Source organism: Rhinolophus hipposideros (assembly GCF_964194185.1).
Source record: "Rhinolophus hipposideros genome assembly, chromosome: 14".
Classification (NCBI taxonomy): domain Eukaryota; kingdom Metazoa; phylum Chordata; class Mammalia; order Chiroptera; family Rhinolophidae; genus Rhinolophus; species Rhinolophus hipposideros.
The window spans coordinates 25,994,676-26,011,290 of NC_138060.1; the positions used below are offsets into that span (position 1 = coordinate 25,994,676).

General features: G+C 40.5%; 1 protein-coding gene across 5 annotated transcripts in view; it reads right to left on the reverse strand.

Annotated features, from left to right (window-relative positions):
- The window catches only part of VGLL4 (vestigial like family member 4), a 141,038-nt gene that overhangs the window by 59,087 nt on the left and 65,336 nt on the right, over positions 1 to 16,615 (reverse strand). The window lies entirely within an intron of this gene.

Sequence of the window (16,615 nt, forward strand, 5' to 3'; positions counted from 1 at the left end):
AATTCCAGAGCACATTATGGCACAAGCCCAGTCAAATCAGAGAGACAGATGTGAGCTCATGTAATCGAGAGGTTTCCATCTGTTGCATTGAAAACTGAGTCCTGAAAGACTTGTGCATTTTCAGGGCTGTTCCAGTTTGGAAAGGCCCATTTACTTAAGCACTCGATATTTCAACAAATACCTTAAACGGCTAACATTTCAACCTTTCTTGCCAAAGATTCATTGACAACTCTCACATTAGACCTATTATGGATCACAAAGGTGACTAAAACCAGAGGTGACAATCCCAGATGGAGAAAGTGACATCAACTTATACATATCCAAATCCTGGCTTCCACACATAATCAGGTTACATCACTAAGACGGCAGATCACGTACTGGGATAATGTCAAGGCACGATGAACTTGCTGGAAGGAATAAAAGAAAGGATCTATAAAGCAGAAGCAGTAAAGGATCTTAGGACAGTTAAAAACAGGTGTTGCATACTAAAAAGAAGTTATATTCTTTACTTCAGGATTTTCTGTAAGTTGTTGATGCTGAATATTTCTATGACTATTCAGGAACTGACTTCATGTGATATATTCCTGAAAATTTGGGAATAAATTAACTAAGAAACCCTCACAGGTGCCTCAGTTTCCCCACGCAGAAAATGGGTATACCATCTGCTGCCTTATATGCCCTATAATGTGCACACTGCCACAGACTTTGGGTTAAGTCTGATCATGATGTACCAAGTTCCTAGGTAAAGCAAAAGTGGTTCTCAGGTTATTTTCATCAATCTGTGCAAATCCTCCTTATTTGTTTCTCATTTAGCTGCTTCTATTCACCCCTTAATATAATGCTTTTCAAAGTGTGGTCCCCAGACCACCTATATCAGAAACACCTAAGATGCTGATTTAAAATGCATATTTGAAGGCCTGACCCCAGTGCTCATGAAAAAGTTGTGCAGAGACCCTAACCATCTGTAATTTTAGCAGGCTCCCCAGAAGGTTCCATGCATACTAGCATATATCTTCTCTTGCGCCTCTTCCATTTTCAAAACTGATCAATGCTATCAACAACCAATACGATGCCCAATCAATCAAACATTTCCAACTGCCTAAGGGGCAGTTTTGGCCGTAATGCAGTGCAAAGGAGAACTAATGACTGTAACTACCTCAATGCTCAAGCCAGGAACTGCCTGAAGAACCAAGAGAGCAAGACTTAAGCAGTCCTGGGGACTTCCCTCCAGCAGGAACATGTAAAACAGCTCAAGGTCACCTTTATGAGAGCTCACCTCTGTTTTCAAACAGTGACATATTTCTCTAAGTTTTTTAAATGTTCAACTCCTTAGCGGTCAGAACCTTAGTTAAGCAACCCCCACAGGTGCCTCAGTTTCCCCATAGAGAAAATGGGTATACCATCTGCTGCCTGTTTCCTCTAATGTGTCCACTGCCATTGACTCCCCATGTGTCTTCTGTGAAGCCAAACAACTCATCCCCCAAAAGCTTTGAATTGAGCCCACAAGATAATCAGTAAAAGCCTTGCAGATGGAGTCCAGGACCACCACTTTGTAAATTTCTCAGTCTAGGAAAACGAGAGCGGCAGGGAAGGAGGCAAAAAGAAACTTCTACTTTCCCTGCAGAAACTAGTCTCAGGGTGCTCAGCAGGAAACTGCCAGCATTCTCCCAGCTAGCTCCTCCAGACTAAAACGAGGCCAGCCACAAAGCCACCGTGATGGCTGAGATGTCACACAGGTAAACTGAGCATGGAGTTATGCTGTGTCAGAGGAGGGGAAGTTCAAAATGTCCTTTGGTGAATCCACTTATTAAAACATCTCATTTCATTCTGCAAATATTTATCCCAAAAAAAGAAAAATAATTAAGAAATAAAATTATTTAGAATCACATGCAAACTCCTGAAAGTTTCTTTCTCCAAAAATTCAAAAGTGCCAGAGACTTTCTTTTGTACCAGATTGTTTTTCAAATGCTACTGCATGACAGAAGGGCTGGCTCATGAGAGCAACATGTTACCCTTTGTGTCAGCTCATTTATCTATGGAAATACATTTCTTTTAACTCCTCTAAGAACCGCTTACGTTTGGAAGTCTGTCTTACCTGACCCCATGACAACTGAGGACAAAAACCACAGAGCACTGAGTTTAGAACCTATTATGATTTATGTTGAATGACATTTGGTTCTGAAATCTGAAAGTACAGGTTTGAAAATGCCAAGGATTATATATATATATGTCTGTCTATCTATCTAGGTATGTAGATATATACGAGATGTGATCAAACAATATGGTGAATGTTTAAATAAAAAAAAATTACAGTAAAAGACACATTGCCATAATCCCTCTCAAAATCCTCCCCCTCACTTCAAACACACTTACTCAATCGTTCTCCCCACTTTCTGAAGCAGTTCTGGAAGTCCTCTTTCATGAGTGTCTTTAGTTGTGTTGTCATGGCTGCCTCGATGTCCTGAATCATTTTGACCTTGGGAAAGAGCCAGAAGTCACATGGTCCCAAATTCGGTGAATAAGGCAGATGAGGACACACCGTAATATTTTTATTTGACAGAAATGGCCATATACCAGAAGCGATGTGTGACACGGAGTGTTGTCAGGATGGAGGATGATTTATAGCACACTTTAAAACACACCTTCTCTCAACTGTAGCTCACACGTGACCGCACCAAACAAGTGGAAACTTGTCACACACTGTTCCTAAGGTTCAATGTGCCACTTCAACACCCTTTCCATTGGCTGGCACTCGGCAGCAGCATTCACTGTATTTTGTGATCACAATGGAAAGGCTCCATGTCACACATCGCTTCTGGTATGGCAATTTCTGTCAAATAAAAACAACAGTGTGTCCTCATCCACCTTATTCACCAGATCTGGCACCGTGCGACTTCTGGCTCTTCCCCAAGGTCAAAATGACCGTGAAAGGTAAATAGTTTTGAATCCAGTCAGGACATCGCGGCAGCCACGATAGTGCAACTAAAGACACTCACGAAAGACGACTTCCCGAACTGCTTCAGAAAGAGGCAAGAATGATGGGATAAGTGTGTTCGAAGTGAGAGGGAGTATTTTGAGGGGGATTAATGGCAATGTGTCATTTACTGTAATAATTTTTTTTTTATTTTAAACATTCACTGTATTTTTTAGCATACCTTGTCATGTATATATACATATACATACATATATACCTATATACACATATTTTTTAAGTTTATATGTATTTATAATATAAATATTCTAAATAGATATATATCCATAGACATCCATGTGAAATTAGAGATCTAGAATTAAAAATCCAATTTCACTCCTCTGTGTGTGTGTGTGTGTGTGTGTGTGTGTGTGTGTGTGTGTGTGACAGACCTATGGAGACCAGAAAGTAGATGTAGGTAGTGGCCTGGGAGGAGAGGGGAATGGAGAGCGACTGCTAATGGTACAAGATTTCTTCTGAGGGTGATGAAAATGTTCTCGACTTAGATCACGGTGATGGTTGCAAACTCTCTGAATATACTAAAGCCACCGAATCGTACAGTTTAAATGGTGAATTTCATGGTACGTGATTACACCTCAGTAAAGCTGTTTAAAAAATACTAAAGTTTTAAAAACTGATCATCTTTAAAAAGCTACAGCAGAAACAGAGACAACATTGAAAAAAAGTAAACATGGCAGCAAGCTCTTTTTATTATATCTTTTCAAGATCCTCAATAGGCCCCAGGCATTACAAGAATTAGTCAAGCAACTGTCACAGCTGCAAGAGTAACCATGGTAAGATGAATCAAACATGGAAGGGAAATTCTCCTGAACCCAAAACTCATCACACACGGTACACACACCACATACCACAGACAGACAGACAGACACACACACACACACACACACACACAATCACAACAAGATGAGATCCAGTATGGGTAGATATGTGTCCAAGTATTGTTACTCATGCCACCAGAGGTTCTCTTATTCTCATCGTTACTTAAAAAGATAAGCCCCAGAAAGGACAGGAACTTGAAGTATTTTGTATGTGTTTTTTTTCCCTCTCGTGACACGTAAGATCTGGCACAGCTGGAGATTTCATAACTTTAAAGGCAGTAACAAGCATTAAGGTGCCATGAATATTCCCTGAACTGATTCTCCCCCTCTTCAATGGGAATGGGGAATTCATTCTACAAAAAAATCACTTACAGACAAACTAGGCAGCATTCACATCTTCCATAAAGTGAAGAACAGCTTGCTAGAACCCCACCAATAGCCACCGCTCTGTGAGACATATAAATAATGAGTGACCAAAGCTGAACCGAAGAAAAACAAAGCCAGAGATTGTCTGTCTACCTAGTATACCAACCAAACTATCTCAGTCTTCTAAAATAAGAGCTCTATGGCTCCAAATCACACATTTATTTAGTGCTTACCCTGGTCACAAACGCGATGTGCGACTGGCCGAGGAATACCATTTAAAATATGGTGGACTCCTAGCCCTCAAGTGACATACACTTTAGATGTGGTGATTTCACATACATATGAAATATATATATATATTCTCTCTATGTATATGTACAGTAAAATTGAAATTTTTATTTTTTGGTAAACATGCAAATAAGTGTTGTCATTTTCAACGTAGTCATTCAAGAATGACTTGAACCTATTTATTCCAAAAGGGAAAAAAGAAAAAAAGTCACTGACTAAAAGGTATTTTCCAACTCCACTTGTGGAACTGGCTTTAGAATAAAATAGGGCAAACTAGCAGATCATTTTATAGGCATACTTACACTGAACTGTGCCTGGCAAAATTAAGTGCTCTGTAAGTGTCGTGGGTGTGTGTGTGCGTGTGTGTGTGTGTGTGTGTGTGTGTGTGTGTGTAATTACTGGCCACTCTTTAAAATATTCAGAAGAATGTATCTCAGACCTTGAAAGCAACTTCTGAAAAAACCAGCAAAGTTCTGAGAATGAGATCACCACAGCGTGAGGGTAATGTGTAATTTTCCAAGGTATCTATTTTGAAGGCAAGCTTGGACACCTTACTTACTCAGATGTGTTAAGTTGCTACATTTGTTTGCTTTTACTGTCACACTTTATTTACATTAAAGATAACTAAATACAAAGTGATATAACTGCCAAATGATAATTATAGACTATAAACACTACAGAAATTCAAAAAAGGATATAAACATCATCACCCTCTGAAAGAGGACAGGAATCTTGAGGATTTAAAAGGTTACAGTACAACTCCTGCCTATAAAAAGGTTGAAGTTAAGTTTCATAAAGCGAGGCTGAGCTAGACCCTGACGGATGCGTAGAATTCACGTCACTGGAAAGGAGTGAGAACAGCATTCCAAATGGGAGGGAAATTAAAAGAATCTAAAGAGAGAATGGTAGACAAACCAGACAAGAAATCAAACTGGAGCTAAGAGAGTTTAAGCCCTGAGCTTTATTTTAACAGGCCACTGGTCGGATGAATCATCACCAAATAAGAAAAAAGCAAAGCAACACTATACTAAAAGAAAGAGTTCTCAAAAAACGTCCTGTGCCACGTTGGTGTTTGTTCACAGCCCTCAATCTGGTTGCCTGCTGGTTTCCATGGCTTGGATTTACCCATTTGGAAAAACAACCCCTCCTTTGACCATACCAAAATCACTATCTCTGACCTGAAATTAGACAAGAAACATACATATTCCAGCCTCTTCGCTGATAAACTCATCAAAAATAGAGACTATGTCTTTTTTTAACATACTGTGTTTCCCCGAAAATAAGACTGGGTTCTTTATTAACGTTTGCTCCAAAAGACGCATTAGGGCTCATGTTCAGGGGATGTCCTCCTGAAAAATCATGCTATTTTTCGTTTAGGTCTTATTTCCGAGGAAACACAGTAGTACCAATCAGCAGTGCCAGTATTCCAGTAAGTAATGAACTATAAGTGAACAATGAAAAACACCTTACGACTGTCCATAAACCCCCAGTGGGGCTAAAATTTAAAAGACTGGCAATACCCAGTGCTGGTGAAGATAAAGCGGGCCTGAAGCCCTTACACAGCGTTGGCGGGAGAGTAAGATGGTACAACCACTTTGGAAAACAGTTAAGCAGTTTCCAAAAAAGTTAAGCATACCCAATAACCCAGCAATTCCACATGTTATGTATCCAAGAGAAACCAGAGCATTATGTCCACAAAAAGGCTTGTATTAATAAAAATGTTCAGAGGTCATGCCACAAAGTGAATGTATTTAACACCACTGAACTGCACACCTAAAAATGCTTAAAATAATAAGTTTTATGTCATGCATATTTTACCACAATAAAAAAATGTTTAGAGCAACTTTATTCATCATAGTTAAAAACTGGAAACAATACAAATAGCCATCAACCGTAGAATAGTGTGGAAGAGAGACTATTCTATGACATGACCATTGCCTGACCACTGCCAGACGCACCAGCTATTATATGTAGATCGTGGCCAGAACAGAGTCTGCTTCCCCCCACCCCCCCACACACACAGCCATGTCTGATCGCCCTCCCCTGTGCACCTTGGTGTGCTCCTAACCGGACCACTGTCACCTCCCCAGGTCCCCAACCCGTGCAGGCCAGCATTCCCCACACAACCTCTTGGCACCCGCCACGTGACCCAGAGGACATCCGTGGTGTCTCGCTGCCACCCAAGACGAGCCTCACATGTAAGTTCCCTAAACAAACCCTTGATATAAGGATGGAGTTGTCAGCCTCTTCCTATGGTCTCTAGCCCCGGGAAATTTCACGTAGCAAACAGATAAGCCAATTGTGACATACTCGTGCTGCAGACTACAGCACAGCACTACAAAAGAACAAACTACTGATCCCTGCAACAACATGGATTAATCTCAGAATTATGTTGAGCACAAAAAAGTTGGAATCAAAAGATTCTATTCATATGAAGCTCAAGAGCAGGCAGGCAAAACTAATCCATGACTACTGAAGTCAAAACAGTGGTGATCTCGGGAGGATATGCATTTACTGGCCCGGAAGCATGAAGGAACTTTCTGAGGTGACGGAAATGCTCTATATCTTGATCTGGGAGGTGGTTACAAAAGGTATAAACATAGGGCGAAAAATCATGAAGCCACCCCCTTAAGATTTCCCCGTGACTATGTCTCAATAAAAATAAAATTAAAAAGAAAACCCAACAGGTGGAACACCCCATTCCATTACGCATCCCTATGAAGCCCAACGTTTCCATTTTGTAGCCCTCACCAAATACTCTACTATCACAAAGAAAAGGGCCTCAGGGGTACTGTAGGAGCTATCCTCATGGGGCAATGTCCTTTGAAGTCTGACCAGAATAGTTTAAGAACACACGATGGATCTATTGCCTTCTTGAGCCTTTTTTTTTAATTCATTGGGTTTTTTAATTCTAAATACATTTTACTTCTATTAGAACCCCAATGAATCAGTTGACCTTTTTATTAAGTTGATAACACTATATAATAAATGCTAGTTCCCAATATAACAAAGAGGTACAATGGAGTGAGGTGTCCTGACTCTCTCTGACCATAGTTAATAAACCACATACAAAATCCTACACTTCTAAGATTCCCAAGGAAATTTTTTAAAAGTTTTCTTAATATACTTTCTAATTCTTCACAAGACCATGAGAGAAATAAATCATCCACTCAAATCTACATTCTGAAGTTTGAAAATAAAAGCAGGTATGGATACAACTATTCTAAACATTAAATCAGCTAACAGACATCAACCTGTAATAATAACACTTTTCAGAATCTGTTATCTTCATTTATTTACCTGTTATCTGTCTCCCCTGCTAGAATGTAAGCTCCCAGAAGTCAGGGTCTTGCTGTTTTGTTAACAGCTAGCTCTATCTCCAGCACATAAGACCGTGCCTGGCACATAATAAGTATTAAATATTTTCCCATAAATGACTGGTTCATTTAATAGACCATCCAAAACCATGTAACTAGGAAACAAGATGAGTAGGGGCAGTATTTCCAACCAACCAGCCCACGTCAAATGTTTCTCTACAGAAATTCAGCCTTAAAGGGTTTTCTTTCTTCCCCTCTTGTTTGTGTCACTCCTTTCCCCAGCTATCTTTCCTTCCTCTACGATCAACATTCTAAGAGTCGACAAACTCACTTATGTTACCAACTCACTGAGTATCCCCGGGTTAATCCCACAATGTCACTGTTTCTTCATCTTGAATGAAAAGACACTGGAGTAGATTCATATACTAGCGGACACCTCGGTGCTTGGCGCTCAGAACAAAGAGAAGACAAAGTCCTAGCCTTCCCAGAGCTGACAGTAAGGCAGACAGATGAGTATGTAACACACTGAGATAAATTCTCCGACAGGGCATGCCGCATGCCATGAAAACATACACACAACACCTAATCCTGCCAGGAAGGTAGAGGTGGGAGGCTCACTTTCCAGAAGAAGCCTGTTCTGGAGGGATGACTAAGAGCCAAGACCAAGAGCAGTGGGATTTCAGAGAGAAGCAAGCAAAGGAAGTAGTTTGATAGATCTGGACAACAAGCTGTGGGTGAAGGAATGGTAGCAGATAAGAATGTGAGTGAGGGGATGGTGGAAGATAAGGCTGGGGAGGTAAGCAGGGAAAGGTACCCTGATAATATGATCAAGGTCTAGAAGGGAAGGGTCAGCTACGGGATTATTTTTGTACCAAAGAAGAAAATTAATGAAGACCTAAAAGAAGAGTTCCTATGACCTCTTCCACTTCTCATTCTATCGTTTGTTCCTAGGTGACCATTCTTAACCAAGCTTCATTTCTTTTTCTCTGTCCCAAACTAGTATCTCCAGCAGCAGCCTCTCCTCTGAGATCTAGACCCACTTACCCAACTTTCTAAAACGTATCTCTTCTTTGAAATCTCCAAGATCCTCCAAACTCAACGTATCCCAAACGAAAGTCATGAAGTCACCCCAGGACGCAGTCTTCTTCCTGTGTTTCCTATCTCTGCAAATGGGAGCCCACCCATCCCCTCGGACAAGCTGGCAACCTGGACGACGCCCTCAATGTCTTGTCTTGCGCCCCCTGCTTCCGTCTGGCACCACGTCCTGTCAGTCCTCTCTCCAAATACCTCTTAGATCTATCCACGTCTCTCCTATTACACAACCACCACCATAATTTGGGTTACCGCCACTCCTGCCTAAACCACCACCACAGGTCACATCTTCTCCTGTTTCTATGTCCTCTCCTTATTCCCTTCCAACCTATTCTCAAGCTGCAACCATAGTTTGTTTTCAATGCTGATCAGCCTACCTCACGCTTTAGGCGCCCACCCACCCACCCATCACCAGCTGCATCGAGGCCCTGTCAACGCTGCTGACCAGTAAGGACCTTGTTCCCCATGGCACGGGTGCTCAGTAAGTATCTGAGCCAAGGGACACAGCATTTTAGGAATTTGGAATGCGTCAGGACTGAATGGCACAGAGATGAACTAAGTAAGATGAGGGCTAAAACGTGTCAAGTGAACTTGAACTAGGATATCCTTTAGTGACCTTGTCCAGAACAATTTCAATGGAGTTGTGGGAGCAGAAATCAGACGACAGTGGATAGAGAAGAGAATGGGCAGAAGGGAAGTAGAAACACATTGACCTCCTTCTTCTAACTTGGATGGCAAGGAACAGTGAGTGTCTAATAGCTAGAGGGCAACACAAGGTTTAGGGATGGGTTTGTTTTTGTTTTCAAGTTGGGAGAGACTTGTGCACGAGCACATGATGAAGAGAAAGACCCAGGAGAGGAAGAGAGGAAACTGGAAAAGAAACAGATCCCTGACAAGTCCCTCAGACCAGAAGGGTTGGGACTTGTGAGCACCAACAGAAGAGTCAGCCTTTCACTGAACCTAAGGGAAAGGAAAGAAGAATGGAGTTGGATTCAGAAGAGTTGGCAGGTGGGAAAGCCAGGATGTGGTGGTTCCTCCCTTTTCTCCTTCAAAGATGTATTAGAATTCCTTCAGCTCTTTAAGGCCCTCTCCCTCTCTCTCTCTTTGTTGGACAAGTACAGTGTGTATATATTCATACATATATATACACATATATGTACGTATAGTCTATATTTTTTATTGTTGTATATGACAGGACACCAAGAGCAACATTTGATGTTCAGTGTTAGTTCTGAAACTCTACTGCACTTCATCTCTTCCTACCAATATGAGTCGTCTCTTATTGGTATAAACCCTCTGACAGAAAAAGGGCTCCCATCGTAGTCTTCAGAAGTTGGTGGTAATTGTTCCCAATTGTAAATTCAGCAGAGCAGTGCTAGAAAATTTTACATAGGTTTTATACCAAGAATGACTACTATTTTCCATCCCCTTTACCCTCTCTACTCAATAGAACTTAAAACCTGATACAGCTGCTATTACATATTCCTCTTAAAAAGCTACCAAGTCACTCTCCTGGGTGATTTTAAGCATTGGCAAAGAGGTCATAGCTTTTCAGCAGGGAAATAAAACAAGAGTTCTCTGTGGGGTCAGCCAATAGTTTATCAGTTACTCATCAGAAAAACAATAGTTTGAAAGGACACACATAGTAAGAATGAGAGAAAATGGGTACAGGAAAAAACTGCTGACATTAAAATATAATTTAAAATTAATCCCTTGTCATTTTAACAGTGCTGCCACATAATGGAAGATGTGTTTGTTTTCAAAGGGGGAAAACGTCCAGAAATTTGCACTCATCACTCCCTCAACTGCTATCAGGAAGCAGCAGAGACACCGTCCAGCTGGATTTGAGGTAGTGTAAACAACTTTGCTAAATTGCTTGGCGGCATGCATCTGCATCAAAACCATTAAATTCTGGAATTCACTCTATTAAAATCAAATCATTAGCCCAGAAGAAGGAGCAGGCAACTATTTTCATGCAAAGCAGATATAAAATAAAAATCAAGAGCAATACATATGGATGATCCACTTTCATTCATCATTTTAGATGGCATCTAAGGCAGACTATTGTGTGAGATCGTTGCTGCTCTGTAACAGCCATCTCTATACAATGTAGAGTACTGTTTGAATCCTGGAACAATTTAAGCTTTCTCTGTGTATCTAAAAGTCCCCTGGATTAACATCCAAAGAAACCTGGCACTGCAACAAAGTTGACTTGTAACAAATCTCAGCCTTTAAGCAAATTGCTTATTAATACAAAGCTAAAGTTGCTGTTCAGATTCTAATTAATAAGCTATGTATCTCCAGAAAGGTCCCCCACTTTACACTCCCCAGAACTGGGGAGAATTTTTCCAACACATAATTTTCCATTACAGCATGCATGGTGGAGGGCTTTAACAGGTGGTGAAAACCGTGAACAAAAAACACTGACTGAAAAAAGTTCAGACGCAAGTGTCACCAGTGCTATTTAATAAACAACTGAGCAGCAGGTGAGTAAGAAGGAAGGCTGGGACACCCACATGTATTCCACAGCCAAGGTTGGTTCCCCAAGACCCTAAAATAAGCTGGCATCATAGGAAAATGACAACCTCTTACGACATGTCCACATCTTTAAAAGAGACCTCATAAAGACACAACAGAGATTTACAGGATAATTTCAATTATATTGTGTTTCCCTGAAAATAAGACCTAGCTGGACAATCAGCTTTAATGCATCTTTTGGAGCATAAATTAATATAAGACCCGACATTATATTATATTGTTATATTGTATTATTATATTATATAGACCCGGTCTTATTTTACTATAAGACTGGGTCTTATATTAATTTTGGCTCCAAAAGACACATTAGAGCTGACTGTCCAGCTAGGTCTTATTTTCGGGGAAACACAGTATAACGCTCAAAAAACAAAAATCCAGACAAAACTAAGCTACTTTGTTTAGAATTACACACATAAGTAGTAAAGGTATTTTTAAAAAGCAAGTTATACTTGTGATGACCTCTTGGGGTTGGGAGGAATTGTGATTGGGAGAGAATCCTTGAAAGAGGTGATTTACTATAATATTTCTTGACCTGGTGATGATTACAAAGGTTGCTTAGTTTTTAACTATAGACTACACTTAAGTCTTGTGCACATTTATGTATATATGGTATAGTTCATAACAGAAACTGTTGAGAACGGGACAGAGTGAAAGACAGAGAGAGTCAAACAGAGAAACAGAGAGAGTCAAACAGAGAAAGACCAACCCCAAGATTGTATGCATTCCTTAGCAGAGTGTAAGCATTCCATAAATGTTGCAGAGAATGGCTGGTTCAGTGACAAAAGGACAGTAGTGAGTTCCTCTTGGAGGAAGGAAATATTTTTACTAAATATATTTCAGTTTATGTTTACCGCCTTCTTTGCAAACAAATGGGTGAAATGCTAAGAGTTCAAAAAGATCATATAAATAGCAACGAACGAAGGAGAACTTTAAGAATAGATTTTCTATTTTATTTAGGGTAAATAAACATTCTTCCAACAAGCAGTGATTCACATTGTTCGGATTAAAACGTACCCTGTACACAATGCCCTGAAATTCAAATAATCTACAGAATTCTTTTTTAAAAAAGCAGAAAAGGCAAGATAACCAAGTCAACTGATGGGAATAATTCATTAGAACTTAGCAGAACATGCAATATTCAGGAAGGCTGTGGGATGGGAAGTGCAAATGGAGAAAGTAAAATCATTTTCAAACTCTGCTTATAACATTAAGTGTCCGTGGTTGAAGTGACCGGTAGGAGGGCTGATGTGAGTTCATTAAAAAATAAAAGAGGGAGAGAGACTATTTTGTAGGACAAATTGATCCTGCCGAGCAAGACTAAAGAATAGTTCCAAAGAGCTTAACAGGCAATACATAGATACCACTAAATATAAACAGTAACTGAATAAATGTTAACACATACAGAGATAAAACAGACATAGCCAGAAACGATCCCTGCTAAGGCTGGTTTCATATATTTGCGTACATGCAGAAGTGCTAGATCCGGATCTAATTTCTGTATGACAAAACCCAGTTTTCTGCAACGGCCTGATTGAGCAGAACCAAACCACACGGAGAGGTTTTGCATCTTCTCACACAACGATGGGGAATTTCTTTTTATCTTACGGCATGTTTTAAAAACAAATCTTCACGGCAACAAATCTAAGCACCCTAGGAGCAGGAGGCCACGCACACAATAGGGAAGGGAAGGAGGAAGGAAGAGAAATCTGCCTTCCCAAACAAAGCCATGTGTAGGCTCCAGGAGATAAACAGCCAAGTAAAATAATCCTTCCAGAAGAGGGTAGAGAAATAAGGGTGGGGAGCGAGGAGGAAAGAGGGGATAATCACACCTTCCCTTCATAAACTGTAATTAGAAGAAACACAAACTGGCCAGATCTCTCTCAGGAGATCTCTGGGGCCCACCTGGGCAAGTTTTATTAATCAGGCTCCTCCCCGTCTCTCTCCCTCTCTCCTCCTTTCCTCCCTCCCTCCTACAAACAAAAAGCTAAAGTAAAATGAATTTCCACAGCAAAATAGTTGCAGATGTTCTACCTCCAAATACACCCCTGGATCACGAGCTGGTCACTTGATATGCAGCGCTGGGGACCAGAGGAGGGTACAGAATGGCTCTGCTCTGTGGCCTTTTCACCTTAATAGTACCCAATGCTCCTAAGTTTCCAGACGTCTCTGGGCTCATTAGACAAAGAACAATGAAACCAGGACTCCATTAAACTGCCAGTGGTGAGACTGGCAGAAAACAAAAGAAATCCCTCATCCAGCCTTGTTCCCATATCCCTAGCAGTCTCACTCAACTCCACAACTCTTGGGTGCATTTTCCGCTCAATTCCAGAAAATAAATTTAAACGTAGCCCGTGATGCAACAAGTGATAATTCTGTTCCAAAACAATGAGCAGCTCTAAAATTTGAGGAACTTAGGATACCCTTTTCTTAAGCTTTCAGACGATCATTCTACGCGATGTATCCTTACTTTCTCCCAATATAAACCACACTATTAAATTAAAAGGGGAGAATTCTTCTACTAAATTACACACTAATGGCTCTTAACCCATAATTAAAGTATCACTAACAGCAGTTTAAAGCCACAGCCAACCATGAGCACATTTATTAGGACCTAAGTTTTCAGCACCAAGTAATTATGTAAATATAACCATCAGCCATCTTGAGGAAGGTCCATGGTCTAACCAGCTCCCTGCTCCCTTGGGGAAATACTCTTTGTAAACTGGCATTGCATAGGGCTTCCTTCTCTGCGCAAACAGAAAACACATAAAGCAACCTAAGTGCCAAAGCAGCGAGCACAGCTAATGCCAATGAGGCTGGTCCCCTACAGGTCTCATTATGGTCTTTCCCGAGCATTACAACGGCTTGGGAACCTAGACCAGCAACTGGCTTCAGAGCAACCAAGAGTCTAGGACAGGCTGGTCTGTGCCTGGTAATCCCATCTGTTGTCCCTGTGCTGGGGGCAGTAAAGGTCCCTAACATCGAGGAGCTGATAATTAACTAAGGGGAAAAGACGTACAATAATTTTGCCGGGGCAGTATGGTATAGGAATCGTGGACTAGTCAAACCCACCGCAATTCAGTTCTGTTATAAACTTTGAGTGAACTTGAAAAGACAATGTATCTCTCTGGACCTCCGTTTCCTTGGCAAAAACAAGGCCAACGTATTAGATGATGTCTAAGGCCCTGTACAGCTCTGCAAATAATTAGATAATTAGAGAATACAAGACAGTGTATAATCAAGTGCTAAATTACACAGTAGCGGCTACAACTGCGACTGGAAAGATTTCACTGTTTGTTTGTTTGTTTTCATTAGCCACTTCCTGAGATCCAATCCAGGCACCGTGCCAGGGCTGAGATACAGCGGTATGGCAATGCCCTGCCCTCAAGAGGCTTTCAATCTCCTAGTGGAGTCGTCTCAGGAGTTGGGGCAGGGGTGAGGCAGGGGGAGGCAGGCTGAGGTTGGCCTATAACCTTTTCAGAGAGATGGAGGCAAAACTGGGATTTAAGTGGGTATCATGTGAACAGTCAGTGGGCTGATGAATGATGAACTGGTTAATTGTTGAGGACTGTGGTAATAAACCATGAGGTTTCAAACAGACACATTCAAACAGACAGCAGTCACCAAGCAGAGAGGCCACATTTAAGCTACGCAGAGTGAGATTTTAGGAAGACTTTGTATGCTGCAAGATAACTGGCTTAAAAAGGCCCATCTGTGTATAAATTATTACTAGAGAGGTTGAAGAAAGATGGTGCAGACACAGGAATTATTCTGCGGCGTAGAGCTGTGTGTAATACAGCTAAGGAATATTCAACTAACCTAGAGAATAAGAATAACCATTAACATCTTATTTTTAAAACTAAAAATTTGGAAAGTTAATTTGTCCCTTATTCTTTAGACATAAAACCTGCCTGTGCCCTAAGTGAAATCAAATGCTGCCTACCAACTGTACATTCCATCTTCCAAATAACTCCCTTGGAATGCTGGTGAGCTGATATGTTTCATAGGAATATTCTTAGTGTTGGATTTAAAGGAATAATAACTGTTGCAACTTTTCTTACACACACACACACACACACACACACAACCCATCTAAGATTTATGCCCATCTTCAAAACACCCTTTTGAGTTCAGAGCAGATGTGTGCAGTGTTTACACTGAGAAAACCACTAGGACATAAACAACCCACTATAAACACCCCTCAAATTTTGCTGTGCTTTTCTTCATTTCCTGTGTATTTATTTTGGTGTTAAAATAATGTTAACTTTCATAATAAGGAAAATAGCAGCAGATGTTTAAGCCAAACAGACTATAGTGTTATCATCCCACATATCTACTCAACTTTCAAAATCAAAGTTTCTTCCTCCCAAACAAGGAGGCTAGAACAGAAGACTACTCCCACGTATTTTACATACTACACAAACAACAAATCAACCTGGAGAAGCTCTCCATGCGCCTTTCCTCACCACCACCACTGGAGACATCAAAAATTAATGTGGTTTCAACGTCCTAACAACCCTTGTATTCCTCTTAGGTCGATCATTATAGTTTGTTTTGAAAATACCGTGTTACTCAATGACAATCAACAGATATTGCCTTAAAAGTTTTTAATTTCTTGTTCACTGACAAAGAAGTTTAAAAAAGGAATTGCAATGAGTTCATTTCACAGGAAACAAGTCACTTGCTGCTGAGACCATTCTGAAGCATGCCTTTTAAACGGGTGACTTCGGGAGCAAGTTGGTACTTAACAGCAGCAGATTCAAAGAAAGCAATTCACCAACATTCTCATTAGTGGAACAAGTAGGAGTAAAAAAATTAATAAACCTTTAAAAAAAAAACTTTTAAGTAGGAAATCCTTATCCATCGAGTTAAAAAAAAAAAAAAAACCAGCATGAATGAGATTTTTTTTCCTTGAAGGGAAAAGGGTAAGTTTTCAACTGATTAGGCAACAGGCCTGAGATTTCTACATGAAAAAATACAAGTGGGTCGGCTCACCTTCCCAAGTTTCTTCAATGTTTTCTTTTTCAAGAAAAATGTTCAGTTCACTATAGGAGAAAACATGGAAACTGCTCCTGCTGAATCAGAAAGGACATGTCTCCTCGATTTGTCTGTAGTTACAACAAAAAACACTCCCCCTGCCAAGCTGAATTCCCCGGGAGATGCCTCTCGGGCCACTCAAACCCAGGCCATTACCACTTTTTCAAATC